Source organism: Pinus tabuliformis, chromosome 9 (genome assembly GCF_031772625.1).
Source record: "Pinus tabuliformis cultivar Carrire ecotype Pingquan chromosome 9, CPIR1, whole genome shotgun sequence".
NCBI classification, from domain to species: Eukaryota; Viridiplantae; Streptophyta; class Pinopsida; order Pinales; family Pinaceae; genus Pinus; species Pinus tabuliformis.
The window spans coordinates 1,372,232,836-1,372,250,499 of record NC_142307.1 but is presented as its reverse complement, the minus strand read 5'-3'; the positions used below and the strand labels follow the sequence as shown (position 1 = coordinate 1,372,250,499).

The following is a 17,664-nucleotide window of genomic DNA, read 5'->3' as shown; positions in this document are numbered from 1 at the left end:
TGATCTGCAACATAATCTAAGATCTGAAGCCCGTACAAAAAATTAGGGTATCTTCTCCTGACACAGTCACAAATCTGGGAGATCTCGTCCCTAGACGCATGCATGCTAAGTCCCAGAGAGCATCCAGACAACTAAAGACACTCCCATGCTAACTTGAAGGGAGCGTTCATGGGATTGACTATAGTTGACCATCATTTGAAGTTGTCTGAAGTTTGAATCAATGTGTCTCTAACATATTCTGTCACTGTAATATGATTTCTAAAGTTGTTCAGTTAAATTGTTGATCACTATGCATGGAATCAAATGTTCACCTAGGAGATTACAATCCTACAAATGTGTGGCAAATAACAACAATATCTACAAGTAAGAAAATTTTGTATGTCTAACATAACATGATCATGTAGACTAATCTTTTGTTTGTAGGTGACCGGGACATACATATAGATATGTCACTATGTTTGTGCTACAAGAGGATGGCATGATTTGGTTGATTGATATAGATTAGTAGCCTTTAGTGTTGTGTCATGATACTTGACAATAACTTGGAATTTTCAATTGATGGTTGAGATATGCTTTGACTATAGATCTCTCTACGATAGTGAATTTGGACTTGACCTGATGTCTAATGATCTGATTTGATGATTATTGATTTTCCCTAATGTCTATACTATGTGGGCATAATGAATTATGTGAATATTTAGAAAAATGATTTTGTATTGCCCTCCTTGTTCCTAGCAAAATGGTTGAGGTAATGATAGTTGTGATTCAACTTGAAAATGGAACTTGCATGACTCATCCTTAGTGTATGCATTTGCACCTAGTGACACAAATGACTTGTATTTTGATTACGAGAATAACTTGTTCCAGTTTAGAATGATAATGCATGGTTGATGAGAAATTGTTGGCATGATGAAGTCATGATTTGATATGAGCTCCACCTGTCTCCTGGTTGAAAGAATTGATACTATGATATTGATAACTTTGATAATGGTCACGATCTAGCTTCTAAACTCTGATGAGATGACTTTGTTGTTGTGATGGTACAACATTGACTTATGTAAATATGATTATGTTGTCTTAACAATCCATTATGCTTAGAGAATTTCAATCCAGATATGTCTATATTTTACAATTATTTGATGAATTCAGGATTATGATTTCCAAGGTATGGCTTTGATATTGATTATGGTTTTGATTTTATATCCCGATGATCTACTCTTGACAAGTGATGAGCCCTTCATGATATAAATCAAAGGGAGATGGCTTCTAAAGCCCAAAATTATGTATCATAGCATGATGAATCGATTTCTGGAATTTGGGAAAGAAATTCCATATCTCAAAGCTATTGTAAAATGTTTTTGAATAATGAAAATGAAAATGCTTGGATAATCTGATTTGAAGTTCAAATATGTTGTTGAAATTGACATGGAATCCGACAGTTGTTTGAAGTATTGATGTTCTGTTCTGAACATCCATCTATATATATATGATGTGCATAGAACCTGAATAAATTCATGATTGAGCCGCTTCACTCACATAGAGTTTCCACCGAGCATTCTTTGAAATAGTTGCATGAGGTGTTATATTTTTTAGAATGAGATATTTTTCCTATCATATGTGTCTACACAAATGTATTGATGATATTGTTGATAAGCACACTTGGATGTATGAGATCCGCCATGATATATTTAATGAGAGGTCCATAGCATGACCAAGGTTAAATACGATGGTGCTAGCATGCCTAGCTGTCAGGCAGGATGAAGAAGCTCCTTAGCGAGTTGTCTAAGCATGATCTGGATATGACATGAATACATTATGATGACATAGAGTCAGATATGATTAGCAAGAAGTCACATATTTATAGTTGGGACCGAGATACTCTCATACATTGAGAAAGTGCAGTTGTTTGAAATAAGCTCAAGCTTTTGGTTGGCACCTCCTTGAGAGGGAGGATGATTATGGTAGGCTTTTGTGATTTATATTATTATATATGATCTCACATGATTTTATGTTTTGTATGAATAATAAACAACTGCTACTGAGACAAGTTGATGATGAAAGCAACGATGATCAAGAACATTGAGCCAACTCTTCCTCCCTGTTTGAGATCCCAAGGTGAGGAATTGAGATGGAGGGCTCCTGAGGTCGAGGGAACTCTGGAAAATAGGGTATGACCCATGTATGTTATCCATATGGCTGGAGAATGCGTCTTCCCTATATTCATAGGGTCAAAGAATGTTTCTCCCTTATTTGGTATTTGTAGAGTATACCCCAGCTGGCATCATAATCACAAGCATGTCGACTTGTCGGAAAAACCGCTCCTTGTTTGGCTAACAAGTTGAGAGTGTACTTGGGGTGTACAACCCAATTCGATTATGATGCAGGTGTTCTACCACATGACTATTTAGGGTCATCAATGGGAAGATCAATAGGCAATAGGATGGGTTGATATAACCTTATGTGATTCTAGGTTGAGGTTGAGCTCCTTGATGAGATCCTAGGGTCGACATGTTCTCCTCTGTGTGTTTTGATATCCTATGGCTATATATGGGGTTGTAAATGTATATCTCCCCCATGAGATTATAGGTCGAGATGTGCTCCCCGATGTGGTTCCAGGTTGAGATGTGCTCCTTGATGATATGCTCTCTAATGACAATTGATGTTGATATTTCGGGTAGCAGCCCGTTGGCAGAGATTCTAGGTAGCAGGTTGATGGATAAAGGGTGGTAGCTTGAGTTCCCCTCTGGTAACAAATTCTTCTTCTTCTAGATCCAATAATGTTCTGGATACGAGCAGGAACAATCAAGAGATAAGCATGAATACGACAAGGATAGATCAAGATGTACACTGATGATTTGTGAAGATGAATCACTTGAGATGGACATGGCATGATGACTACATGACAAATATGATCCGTGATGATATGTGATGACACTTGAAGATTCCAGATTCGCATATTGATCGATGGACAAATATTGGGAGGTGGAATTCTCCTAATTTGAGAGGGAGTGTTAGTTTTTGCAAATGTGGTAAAATTCCACTTTCGACATATCAGATGACGTAGATAATTATTGCAATAGATTCCTCTTTTCGAGAGGACCAAAATTGACATAAATATCACCCAATTTGGTCAAGTAGAAGATTAGTTATGAATGATTTTATTCATACATGTATTATGGAATGGGTCAGCCCTAACCACATTGGTAATTGCTTAGGACGACCTTAACCCCAAGTGGACCCTCATGAAAGCCTATAAATAGAAGAGACCTCAAGCTCATTTGGACACATTTGATCAAGATACCTTCTTTTCTCTTATTGTCTTGGTTCACACAGGTTCGACGGAAGGAGTTTGCGCAAGGGTCTGAAATCATAGGCATAAGGTTCGCTCTGACTTAGGGTTTTCTAATCCCTCGGACGCTAGAACAGAGCTGGACATTTTAGTCCCTAGATGCTGGCACATAGGCTTATGGGAGCATCTAGGGAGCCTTGGACGCTGGCACAGTGAGTTATGGGAGTGCCCAGGGCTTGAGGGTTAGATCGGGTTGTATTAGTCCTCAAACGCTCGCACATAGTGGTCCTGAGAGCATCTAGGATTCCATAGACTCTTTCATGGTAGTCTTATGAGAGCGTCTAGGGCTTGAATCAAGTCTGGATATGCTTAATCTCAGACACACTCATCCATTTCACCTGAGAGCATCCAGAGCTATTCCGGACACAATCATCCAGTTATGCAGAGAGCATCCGCATCTATTATAGACGCTAGCACAACTCCTCCTCCCCGTGTCCGGGACTCATGGATGAGATTTCTATATTCCGAAGTTTCCTCTCAATGTTCGCTCAATGATCATTAGTGTTCAAAAAAGTGACAGTAGTTCCCAAAATTTGTCTATAGTCAATGACATCATATTACAATCATCATAATCAAGGTTTTTTGTTTTCAAGCATGATTAGATCTATTTTATGGATATCATAGTTGTTTTGTTGCACAAATAAATTTATGGATCATTGTACTATATTTTTCTGAATCATTTGATGATGATCTATGGAGAAGAAGATTTGCAAGGGTTTTCCCCATAGTGGGTTTTGTGTTGGTCTCAAAGCAATCCTGGTGTCTCTATGTGTGTAGATGATTTTCTTTCTTCTTCCTTTATGTTCTGATGCATTGATGATGATGATGATGTTGTTGTTCTTTCTATATAATTGCATATGTTGATGAATAATAGTGTAGATCTGAATAATGTAATGATCATATCGGGTGAACTTATTGTATTATTAATGAAATTTAATTATCAAAGAAAAGAACAATGTAGCCCTATTGAAAAATTAACAAATTTAAGAATAAATTGTGGATGATAAAATAAAACTAAAATACTATATGATTTGACCAAGCCTAATCTAGAATATCAAAAATATCTCTTGATTTTAATTAGTATAAAGAAGAAAATCAAAATTATTAAATTAATACAAACCCTCATTAACTCCATAATGAAATAGGCATTATACAAATCCTAAATCTGATAAGATTTATAATTTTTTTTTGATAAATTGAAAAAAAACAATGTATTTTAAACATCCACATTACATATCAATTTCAAAATGTTCATTAAAATATGAATCTTCCCATCTTTTAACTTATAATAACTAAAATAAATTAAAAGTGCTTCATTTAAAACTTTTCAAATATAAAAATAAAATTTCAAAATAAACTAAATAATTAATTAATTGCCTTTTCATAAAATATACTATACTACTTTTTCTTTTCATGAAAATATATATATATATATATATATATATATATATATATATATATATAATTATAATAAAAACCACCATTATCATAAAAATATTCACAAACATAACATATCTTAGACTTAGTTACAATTATTATGTGATGGCATCGAAATTTGTTTAACTTATTAGAGCTACAATAAACTAAAAGTGCTTCATTTAAAACTTTTCAAATATAAAAATAAAATTTCAAAATAATTAATTACCTAATTAATATAATATAATAAAGCAAAATTAGTTACATAAACATTAAAACCACTATTATCATAAAAATATTCACAAACATAACATATCTTAAACTTAGTTACAATTATTATGTGATGGCATTGAAATTTGTTTAGTCCAATTCTTTAATTATAAAAAGTAACAAGACCATAGCAAGTCAAAAATTTGATATTAGTTGCTTGAATATAGCACGCAATAAGGTGTCATTCATCATTACTTCCCTTCCCTGAGCAAAGATTCACATGTTTGACAACCATGCCCTTGGATGCCGTTACCCTTTTTATTTATAAAGGCCTTTCTCTTATTGAAAGGTGGTAAAATAATAAGGAAAAAAAATAATTTTAGGATTACAAATCAAAGAGTTAATATATTTTTTTGTTTTTTATTATCTCAATAATAAAATTTCGAATATTAATTTTCTTATTTATCAAAATAAATAGATTTGTCATCGGCTTGGAGTATGTCGTAAAACTGTTTTTGCTTGGCTAAGAGCTTGTCTTCCTTGGATGTAAGGAAACAGGTTAACGACCCAAGACTCAGAGGCATCTGGCAGGAGTGAAAGCCTACTCCCTTACAGACCACCAGCGGGTTATTACAGGTGGCGTGGTTTTCCTTGATAACAGTGATGAGTCAAACCGACATTCGCGGATAGCAGCCAGAGATGGCTGTCCTCACTGTTGGTTTGACACCTGAGTTTGATAGGTTTTGCCACCTTCAGGGAAAAAAAAAAAAAAAAAAAAAGATTTGTCATCATTGCAACCCATTGTATTTTGATTTTGTGATTGAAAATCAAAGATTTTAGTATATTCACTTTGTCGAATGAATTTAATTTTTAATATTAACTTCCTTAGTTATTAAAATAAATAAATGTGTCATTATTGCAGCTTACATTTTCATATATATGTCAAATTTTTGTGACTCGGGATTCATGTGGTGCAATGTGTCATTTATGCAATGCAGTGTGGTCACGTGGTTTATTAGTTTATAATAAAATATTGTTTAAAGAAATATGCAATATGTTTTTTCTGTTTTTGGTAAGATAGCGCATTCAACAAACCGTGGTAGTTATATGTTTCATTCTACTTAATTTTAAAATATTTATTTTCTCATTGACATTTACACTAGTATAGATCCATCTTAATCATGAATCTAGTAAGCATTCAAAGAGATCAAATGTTTTGATGTGTAAATGTCTCTTAGAAGAATATTGTTTAAAGAAATATGCAATATGGTTTTTTTTGTTTTTGGTAAGATAGGGCACTCGACAAAGAGTGGTAGTTATATGTTTCATTCTAGTTAATTTTAAAATATTTATTTTCTTCATTGACATTTACACTAGTATAGATCCATCTTAATCATGAATCTAGTAAGCATTCAAAGCGATCAAATGTTTTGATGTGTAAATGTCTCTTAGAAGGCAAAACCTAAAAAGAGTTTTGCACTTCAAGATATTTGATCCCTGTTGACCATTGATAGATTTGTGGTTAAGATGGATCATGAGGACTTCATTGGGGGAGCAATACCATACCACGTGCATTCATGTTGGGGGTTATATGTTAAAGGAAAAAATAACTTAATATATTGAGCATATAATAGGGGTTAAAGGGTTTTATATTGGGAGGTATAAAAAATGGAGCTCAAAGTTAATGAAAACATATAAAAAGGTGTAAAAAATGTTAATGAAAAATGGATACTTACAATATCTAGTGAAAGTAGGGGTTTTTTTAATTGGGAAGGTGTATTGGGTTCATATTGGTAGGGGGTTAAATAATGTGATTTTGAGAGGTATTGTTCAATATGTAGTCAAGTTAAGGGTATTGTTTAGTATGCCACAAACACATGTGATATGCCAATGGTTCATTGCGCGAAGCCCCTGTGAGATGGATCCACATTAATTCTCTCTAATCCATAAACTATAGTGAATATTCCAGTTGATAATTTTTCACAACAAGTTTGATAAAACTATATGTAAAAGCCCAAAAATATACACTAATAGGGTTTTATTTCTCTTTAGTTTTCTAGATATATAGATTATGGTTAATTGTGTATGCATGCAAACTAAAATTATGCAAAAAATAGAAAACAATGAAATAAAACTCACAAACCATGATTTGATACAAGATATGACCTAGGAAACCCTTTCTGGAGAAAACCCAGCTAGAAGGTGAGGTCACTTTGCTCTCTTTCTCTAAATAGAAAATGGTTGTGAGTACAAAGAAGTATGGCATGTGGCCCATAGGCTACTGCAATGCACAAATCCTCTCTATTTGCTCTATCTCCTATCCCTCTTAGCTATTTTTTCTCATCTATGGAACAAATGCACTTGAAAGAATGGAACCCATTTTCCTCCTAGTGTCTCGGTTATAACATAGACTGATAACCTATTAGTGGTTATGTTTGACTACCTCAAATATTAACTAGAGTTACAATATGGACTCTTCTAAAGTATTCTTCATCATAATCACATGGATAACCTTTTTTCCATGAATAATATGAGCTGACGTGACATCCTCTTGAATTATGGTGGTGAAAACAGTAAGGTCAACTTCTTACCGGCATAAATTTTGCATACAAACTCTTATGATGCAATTATTGTGTCTTTGTAAAGGTATCTATATGTAGAATATAAAAAAAATGGTTCGAAATAAAGCAAGACAGTTTTACCCCACAAAACATCATTTGATGCCTCAGAATGCTCCGAGAAGGTTTCAAACCCTAATTTTCCAAATTGGGTACTGTGGTAAAAAAACGTCTTGTGAGTTGATTCCTCCAATATTTCCACTCTAAATGCATCGAGATGGATGGAAAACAATATAATGATCCAATATGGATCACATCTCCCAATTTTTGGAGGTTTTGGTCCACAAAAGATTTACTAAATAAGGTGAGAAAATTTCCCTCCACCTTCTCTTGGGTGTACCATTTAGCTTTTCCTCGAAGTTTTTCTTTGAACCCAACCTACCAAAGGTCTTACTTCCCTTGTCTCATAGTTCTAGACCTCTTTTGAAAAATTGTATCTTCTGTCAACTCTACCTAAGCATCTAGTGAGCTAAATCATCCAAAGAAGGTAGGACTTGTTCTTATTCCTAATCTAGAATGGAAGGCTCATAGAGTTTGAGATTCTCTACATTCATAGTTGGGTAAATGTGCATGTATGGTGGTATATCGAGTTGATAGGAATTATCACCCACCTTTTCTAATATCTCGAAGGGGCCATACCACAAAGCATTGTTTTTCTTACCAAGACCCTGTAGCCTCTTGTTTTTCAACTATCGCCATACTCTATCTTCCACCTTCAACAATTTATCTCTTTTGTGTTGATCATGTCTGGCCTTATATTTTTCCTATGACTTCTGCAATGTCTCTTGTACTTGTATATGGATATGCTTGATCTTCTCTACAAAATTTTTATCCCTCAAGGAACCCCCTATAATATCCTCTCTCTCTCTCCTCCCTATTTCCCATATGTAATATCCAAATGTGAAGGAAACAAATATCCAAAACACGTTTCAAATGGATACTTACTAGTAGAAGTATGGAATTATATGTTATAAGAGTGTTGTATGTATACCAGATTTTCCTCCTAGATATTTATATGCTTTTGATTATAACCCATCAAAAGTTGCATCAAAGTCGCGTTGACTACTTCTGTCTTCCCATTTTTCTGTGGATGGAATGTTTTAAACCTCTTTAACTTAGTGTCCCTCTTATCCTACAATGTAGTCCAAAGTTAAGTAAGAAATCTTATTTCCCTATATGAAACAATGTTCCTTGGTATCCCAAAGTGCACACAAATTTGTCCATAGAACAAGTTTGTTGCTTCTTATCCATTGATGGTCTTTTTAAAAGGCATCAAACAAACATATTGATGAACCTGTCAATTACCATGAACATGTAGACATGTCCCTTTCTGGATGTTGGTAAACCTCCCACAAATCCCATGGAAATGCTTTCTTAAGGATGAGTGGGTACAAATAAGGGATGATATAGAACCTATTTCGTGTTATTAGACTTGCTAGTGAAAAAATCATGCATGCTCTATGAACCTAGCTACCTGTTCTTGCATCTTGGGCCACTACACATACCTCTACAAGTTGGTCATTTTCTTCCCTACACCAAAGTTCCTTGCAAGCTTGGAGGTGTGAGCCTCTCTAATCGGCTTCAATCACTCACATTTAGGGACAAATTACATATGCAACCTATAAAGTAACCCATCTTGGAGATGGTACTCAATGGTGTTGTTTCCATTGTGCATGTAAATCTGACTATCCAACTGCTAAAACACCTCCTTGAATTCCTCATCCTTTGGATATGCCTATTTGTATGCATAATGGGTGATTGGCTCCATGTGCATTAGAGTTCCCAAAGTTGTGATATTTGATGTGGATGTCCTTAAAAGAATGTTGGCCAATTTTTTTGTGTTTCCCTTCTTGTGCTTAATCACTAAATGAAACTATTGTAGAAACCCCATCCACTTGTAATGCATGGTCTATTGTAGTTTACTCTAGGCCTATAGGTATTATAGTGGTTGGTGATATGTGTGGATCACTATCTCCTTTCCCATCAGATAGTGCTTTCACTTCTTCACAAATTTTACCAAGGCATAGACCTCCTTATCATAGGTAGGGTATTTAAGAACTTCCCCATGAAATACTTCAGAATGGTAGCATACAAGCCTTCCTCTATGCATCAAGATTTCTCCCATAACACACCCACTCACATTTGTATCCACTTTGAAGGATTGTTACAAGTTTGGCAATGCGAGAATAGGTGCTTGACTAATAGTCTTCTTTAGCTCCTCAAAGGCCCTCTACTGACCCTTTCCCTAATAGAAACTCTTACCACTTGTTGTTATGGTGTGGAGTGGAATTACCACTACTGAAAATGAGGCTATGAACTTACTCAAGTATTATGAAAACCCAACAAAACTCCTAATCTTAGAAACATTAGTGGGCATCGACCATTTCATGATAGCCTCCATCTTTACAGGATCTATCTTTAGCTCTCCTCCACCTTTCACATATCCCAAATACACCAAATATTGTTTCCAAAATCACAGTTTTTGAGACTTGCTAGAAATTGGTGTTTCTTTAGTGTCTTCAACACCTACATCCAATGTGAGATGTGCTCCTCCTAGGTAGCAATGTATACTAGTATATCGTCCAAATAGACAATAGAAAATGAATCTATAAAAGGGTGCAATATATCATTCATTAACATCATAAATGTAGTTGGTGCATTGCACGCATGTAAACCTTACCTGGTTTTGAAGGTGGTTTTCTAAGTATCTTATTCTTTGACTTGAACCTGGTGATATCCAGACTTTAAGTCTAGCTTGGTGTAGTACTTTTCTTGTTGCATCTAATCTAATAGATTATCTATCCTGGGTAAGGGGCACCTATTCTTTAGCATGGTTTTGTTCAAGGCCTTGTAATCAATACACATTTGGTAAGTCCCATCCTTATTTGGCGCAATGATGATAGGTGACCCACATGGTGATGTAATCAGGTGAATGACACCTTGTTCCAGTAGTTGCTGCAATTGTTTCTTCACCTCACTTGATTCTATAACAAACTACTTGTACAACCCTATATTTGGTAATGGGGAGTCCAATGATAGCTGGATCTCATGCTCCACTTCTCTTTTCAGTGGTAACCCTTTATGCTCCTTGAACACATCCTTATATTCATGTAGCAACTCTTCCAATTGTTGTTTCTATTTCTTAGTACACCCTTATAAGTATTTCTCGCCTCTTACAAAATCTTTTATAAACTAATTTTCTCTTAAAAATAGTAAAACATACTTCTTACTGGAACTGATCAATTTTTTGGCTTGGTTGGCACTTACCAACGAAAGCTTTGACTTTCCTTTGTGCATGTTGATGGTAAATTATTTTCCATCCTTAACAAGCTGATACTGGTTGGCTCTCCGTATGAATATTGCAACTCACATGTAGATGTAGGTACTTTAAAACACTACTCCACATACATCAAGGGGAACCACATCTAGTTCTACTTCATCAATAAAATCAACACTAATAGAAAATCTAATTTTACATTAAAATATGCATCCTTATTTAACCATCCTAATGGATATGGGATTGGATGATCATTAAATTTTAATATTAATTTTTTGACCATATATGTTGGAAGGAGATTCACCTATGATCCTAAGTCAAAGAGAGCTTAAATATTTGTCTTCTTAACCTATATCTTTATGTGGAAGAGTTTGATCATTTATTTCTCTTCCTGTTGTTGAAGGCTACTCAAATTCATCTCCTTCTACAATGACATACAAAAAATATTCTCATCCATGTCCAAGGTGCTCTAAACTTGGTTTCTCAAATCGGTGGATATGAGCTTCTTCTTGTTCTTCGGGTTAAGCTCTGGAGGAAATTTCCAACACTTCTCCTTTGTATAGTCGTCAATGTTGCAATAGTGCTAGGATATTTGCGCTAGTTTGTTGTGGCTATCATATTTTTATATTCCCCCCCTTTCCACTTCTTCTGCCCCTCCTTAGAAGCATCATGTTACTCCTTCTACTTGGATCCACTTAATTTTCCTTTCTTCAAGTCTACGTTCTCCAAGTATTTTGTTTGTAAACAAGCCTCATAAATCAATCTAATTCTGAATAACATCACTTGATTTTGTAGATTATTTTGTAGACCCCTAAGATACTGGAGTATATTTGGGTTCTTTGGGAAGATATCCAACATTATGTCCATATTTATAAAATCTGTGGTATACATCTATATTCTCTTCCCTTTCGTTTGCCTGAAGTAGCACCATTGGATTCATTGATCCTCTGCATACCCAATACTGTAAAATTGTGTCTTTATGAGGGTTTTGAAGTCCTCCCACTTAGTCACTGGAGGATCTCCCTCTAATTTTAGGGTCTATATGTGGCTCTCCCACCAAGTGAGGGCATGGCCTTCTAATTTTAATTGTGAAAATTAATCTATTGTTTTTCCTCAACATGATGGACACTAAAATAAACTTCTAATTACTACAACCAATAATTTAGCTTCATAATGTCAATCTCATCTTGGTACAACTTGATATCAAGCTTTGCTTCCATTTTGAACGGGGACTATGAATGATTCACGACACTTGAACTGGGTTGATCTTTTTTGGGTCCTCTCTTCCATTGGTTCTCTATTTATTCTTGATCTTTTGATCTCCCTTCTCATCTGCCCTCTACCTTAGAACCCCCACCTTCTCCAAATATCTCAATATTACTGCTTACGGTCGACATGAGGAGATTCATATCTTGGCTTATATATACTACTTGTGCTTCCAACCACGAAAACCTATCCTCTGCAGGATCACAAGGGTCATTCACATATTTGTGAGTCATGATTAGGATTTTACAACTTTTGACCTAGCTCATCTAGACACCTTGCAAATATCTACAAGATACCCAAAGAATCCTACTCTAATACGAATATAATCTATAAACTTCCATGCATATTCCATTGGACAGTTCATCATAATAGATTTGATAAAAGCTTATTTAAAATTCTAAAAATCTACACTATTAGGCTTTTATTTCTCTTTAGATTTTTGGATATGTATATTACGGTTGATTTTGTATGCATGCAAATTATAATTATGCAAAAAATAGAGAACAACGAAATAAAAACTCGCAAAACACAATTTGACACAAGATATGACCTCAGAAACCCTTTTGGGAGAAAACCCAATAGGAAGGTGAGGTAGGTTTGCTCTCTTTCTCTAAATAGAAAATGGCTACAAATATAAAGAAGTATGGTTTCTAGACTATGGGCCACTACAATGCAAAAATCATGTTTCTGTGTTATATCTCCTATCCCTCTTAGCTATTTTTTCTCGTATATGGAACAAATGCACTCAAAAGAATGGGACCCCTTTTCCTCGTAGTGGCCTGGTTATAAGATTGTCTAACAACCTTGTAGTGGTTAGGTTTAACTACTTCAACTCTTAACAAAAGTTACAATCTGGACACTTCTACAATTTTATTCATCATAATCATGTGACTATCCTCTTTTCCATGAATAATGAGGTATGATGTGGCATCCTCTAGAATTATGGCGGTGAAAACTTGAAGGTCAACTTCTAAGTGGCATAACTTTATGTAGACTCTGATTGATGTGATTATTTTGCTATTGGAAAGGTCCCTATGTTTAGAATATGTAAAGAAGGTGTAACACTAAGGAATCAAAGTTTTACCCCTAAAAAACACAATTTGATGCCTCAATGTACTCTGAGAAGGTTTCAGACCCGAATTTTCCAAATAAGGTCCCATCAATAAAACAATCCACTGAGCTGATTCCTCCACATTTTCCACTCAGAAAACATCAATATGGATGGAAAACAATATAATGATCCAATATGGATCACTCTCTCTACCATGTGTAATTTCATTGTTAATTTTTTTTTGAATGCATAAATGGATCCAACACCTTAAAATTCTACTCGAGGCCTTGGATTGTATACTCTACACAACTTATACTTGAAAGAAACAAAATTAAGAAAAAATATCTGTAGAAAAGGTCATCTACACAACCTAAACTTGAAACAAACAAAATTGACAAAAAAGTTTGCCAAAAAGAGGCTAAAATGTAAAACACTAAGAGTCCTTGAAATATTTTAACCATAATTTTTTTTTTAATTACTTTATATAGTATATGCATAGTTTTTTTAGCTAAATATAATATACATATAGCTTGACATTAAAATATTTTACTTCACATTATCATTGAACTATTTTTTCTATGCACTTTATTGTTCACATTAAAATGTTTTTCATATTGATATAGTTTTAAACACATGTTAATATTATTTAACCTTACATATTAAAAAAATTGAATAACAACCTATGTTGAATTTTTTATTAGTATTAATCCTTTTTAAATATCATATTTAATTTTATCTTAAAATCAAATGAATTATTAATCTCCGATCTTATTAATCTTATGAGAAAGTAATTGAATCTCTTTTTTGTTTTAACTTTTTTCTTTCTAGTTGTTGAAATAAATAAATAAATATATATATATAATTTTCTACTAGTTTTATATATATATATAATTTTCTGGCTAGTTATATATATATATATATATATATATATATATATAAAAAGCTGATATTAAAATAAATTAGTCAACATCAATAGTCAACTGATTTATTTAAATCTAACATTGAAATACTTAAAAAAAATATAATTGTTACATATCTTCCTCACAATTAAAAGTGAAAGTATAAGATTTTATTTACTTTTAAGTCTAATTTTTTTATTTCTTTTTTAAAGTTCTTATAAAATTATGTTACTTTGCATGGATATCAAAATAATTTATTTATGACTAAGAGTAAGGGTGAAATATATTTACCTGTAATATCATTAAAAAACTGTGCAAATACAACCAAAATAGATTATTGATATCTTTTAAGTGTTTTAATTAAAACTAATCAAACATGTATATTCATTTTATTTTATATTATTCCTCATATTACTTTTTTATTTAAAAAATATTTTTATTTATTTACACATACCAATTTAGTGTTTAGCATAAAAACTATATAATAATATGCTCTAGCTTCTCACTTTCAATCTTTCAAAACTATTTATTTAATAGTTTTTCAATCATAATTACAAATTAATACTGTACTTAATTAATAACATTTATATTAATAAAAGTAATTGATATTAGATAGGTGTTATTAGTTTTTAAAGATGGAAAATTGATCGATATATCAACTACTTTTATTTATGATTAAACGTCTGTAACTACTTTACCTAATAAATGTTGCTACTTATATCTGTCTTTTGATATATGTATTTATCTTTCTCCCCTATGTATATAGTTTTTAAGGCTAAGATTAAATTACAAGTCACAAGCGGTAAGGACATCTTTTATATATTATCCAAAAAAATTCACTTTTATGTTTCCACGGATCTTCTAGAAATCTTTTTTGACTTTGTGAAAAGCGCTTGTTCTTCCTTTTCATATGATAAGGATGAAAATTGAAGAAATTTTTATCAAATGGATATAGTTATCTCATTAGAATAATAGCTCCTTTTATATGTTCCTTCTTTCCTTTATTCTAGCCCATCATTACCCTACATTTGTTCTTTACTTTATTCTAGGCCCGTCATTACCCTACACATAATCTCATGGCATAATTGAAACACTTTGAATTTCTTCCTCATGTGAAGGGCACCATACCACATGTTCATATTTCAACTCTTACTCATCACCACTTTTATCAAATTTCAAACTGCGTAACCGCGAAGTCAAGATGAGGTAAGAATGGTGATGTGTAGCCTAATCAAAATAGGTTAGCGTTCAAATTTCAACTCTTACTCAAATTTCAAACCCTCGTTGCGTAACCGAGAAGTCAAGATGAGGTAAGAATGATGATGAGGTAAGAATGTTGACTTGATGGAGAATGGTGGCCACAACTACCACATGCAAGTGAGAGGTGGTCTCCAGTGCTTATTATTCTAAGAATCACACTGGCGGTGCATTGACAGTGGCGGTGCATTATGACAAATAACAAAACCCGTAAGTCATGGCTCCATTGAATTAACACCCGTAAGTCATGGCTCCATTGGATTAACACTGACTGTAACCAATTCTTACAACTATTATTATTACCCGTAAGTCATGGCTCCATTGAATTAACACTGACTGTAACTAATTCTTACAACTATTATTATTACCCGCAAGTCATGGCTCCATTGGATTAACACTGACTGTAACCAATTCTTACAACTATTATTATTCTTAGAAAAATGGTGGACATTTTTTATAAAACGCAGAATATCATGTTTCACCGTACAAATTGACATGGAATATTACAAAATGTGATTAAGTTTGGGATTTACACTATAATTAATTTTATCTTTAAATTATTATTATCCGTAAAAATTTCACATTTAAGAGCTTTAATTATTAAAAGTATTTAATATTTTATAAAAATAAAGTGGATCTCTTTCAAAAAGATTTAAGTAATAAATTAAATCTCTTTTAAATAAAATTAATATTGGAGATTCTTATTAAATTTGGCAACAATGTTCCATAGTTTTATGAATAATTTTTTTATAAAAACATTATGTAAAATGGAGAATAAAATAACTAATTATGGGTATGATAAAGAATGTAAGATTGCTAGAAAATCCATTAGAGATGTTTTTCACTAGTTCTTAAAATCTAGTAAGATAAATAGGTACAAAGTCATAATTAAAAGGAAAAGGCGTATTATATAAATAGAAAGAAAGAGGAAATTTTGCACCTCTATAATCTAGATCCTAATAAATTTTGGAGGCCAATTATATTCTATAGTACAATATGATTCAATTGAAGAACTAGAATTCCTACCTTGAAAAGCTATTTGAATCCAATAATGTCATGGAAAACATTCAAACCCTTAATATAAAAGGTAAAGATTTTTCATCTAAGAAGATATATAGTTTTGGGTTAAGTGACTAACAAAAAGGAAAGCTAATGACACTAAATGATACCAAGCATAAATCTTAAAAATTGGAGGGCCTATCCTCTCCCTCACATCCATAACCTCTTCAATTTCATAGTCGTTGTTCCTATTTTAAAAGCAAGTATAAAAATAATCTCTCTAGTTATACGATCATTATGAGTATTCCCCTTTTAGTCAAGTTAGAGGGCTAGAAAAGAAGATCAGTGTATAGCTAAAATGTCATGAAAAAAGAGCTAAAGGCCAAACCAATTTTAGGTGATATCATTCAACTATGAACCATCTTGTTAGGCATAGGATCATTGTGAATGGGCTGTCACAATAATTAAACTAATCCCCTTTGTTTCTTTATTGACATTAGAAAAAACATGCAAGTGACAGAAGGTCTCCAGTGCTTATCACCATTATTCTAAGAATCACAATGACAGTGCATTATGACAGATAACAAAAACCATAAACCATGTCTCCATTGGATTAACATTGAATATAACCAATTCTTACAACTATTATTATTCTTAGAAAGATGGTGGACACTTTTTATGAAAAAACATAAGATCATGTTTCACTATGCAAATTAACATGGATTATAACAAAATGTGATTAAGTTTGGCATTTATACTATAATCAATTTTAGCTTTAAATTATTATTATCCATAAAAGTTACATAGAAGTTTCACATATAGGAGCTTTAATTATTAATAGTATTTAATATTTTATAAAAATAAAGTGGATGTTTTTCAAAAAGGTTTAATTAATAAATTAAATCTCCTATCAAATAAAGTTAATATTGGAGATCTTTATGAAATTTGACAAATTTTTTTTATAGTTTCATGAATAATTGTTTTATAAAGCTATCATGTAAAATGGATAATATAATCACCAACTCTTGGTATGATAAAGAATGTAAGATTGCTAGAAAATCCATTAGAGATGTTTCTAACTAGTTCTTAAAATCTAGTAAGATAGATAAGTACAAAGTCATAATTAAAAGGAATAAAGATATTATATTGATAGAAAGAAAGATAAACTTTTGCACCTCTCTAATCTAGATTCTAATAAATTTTCGAGGTCAATTATAACCCGTAAAATAAAATAATACAATATGATTCATTTCAGGAACTAGAATTCCTACCTTAAAAGGCTATGTGAATCCAATAATGTCATGGTGTTGGGAATGGGTTCC

The 17,664-nt window shown here is 32.8% G+C and overlaps 1 pseudogene; it reads left to right on the top strand.

Annotated features, from left to right (window-relative positions):
• LOC149153597 (uncharacterized) overlaps positions 1-17,664 on the top strand; it is a 67,029-nt pseudogene that overhangs the window by 8,388 nt on the left and 40,977 nt on the right.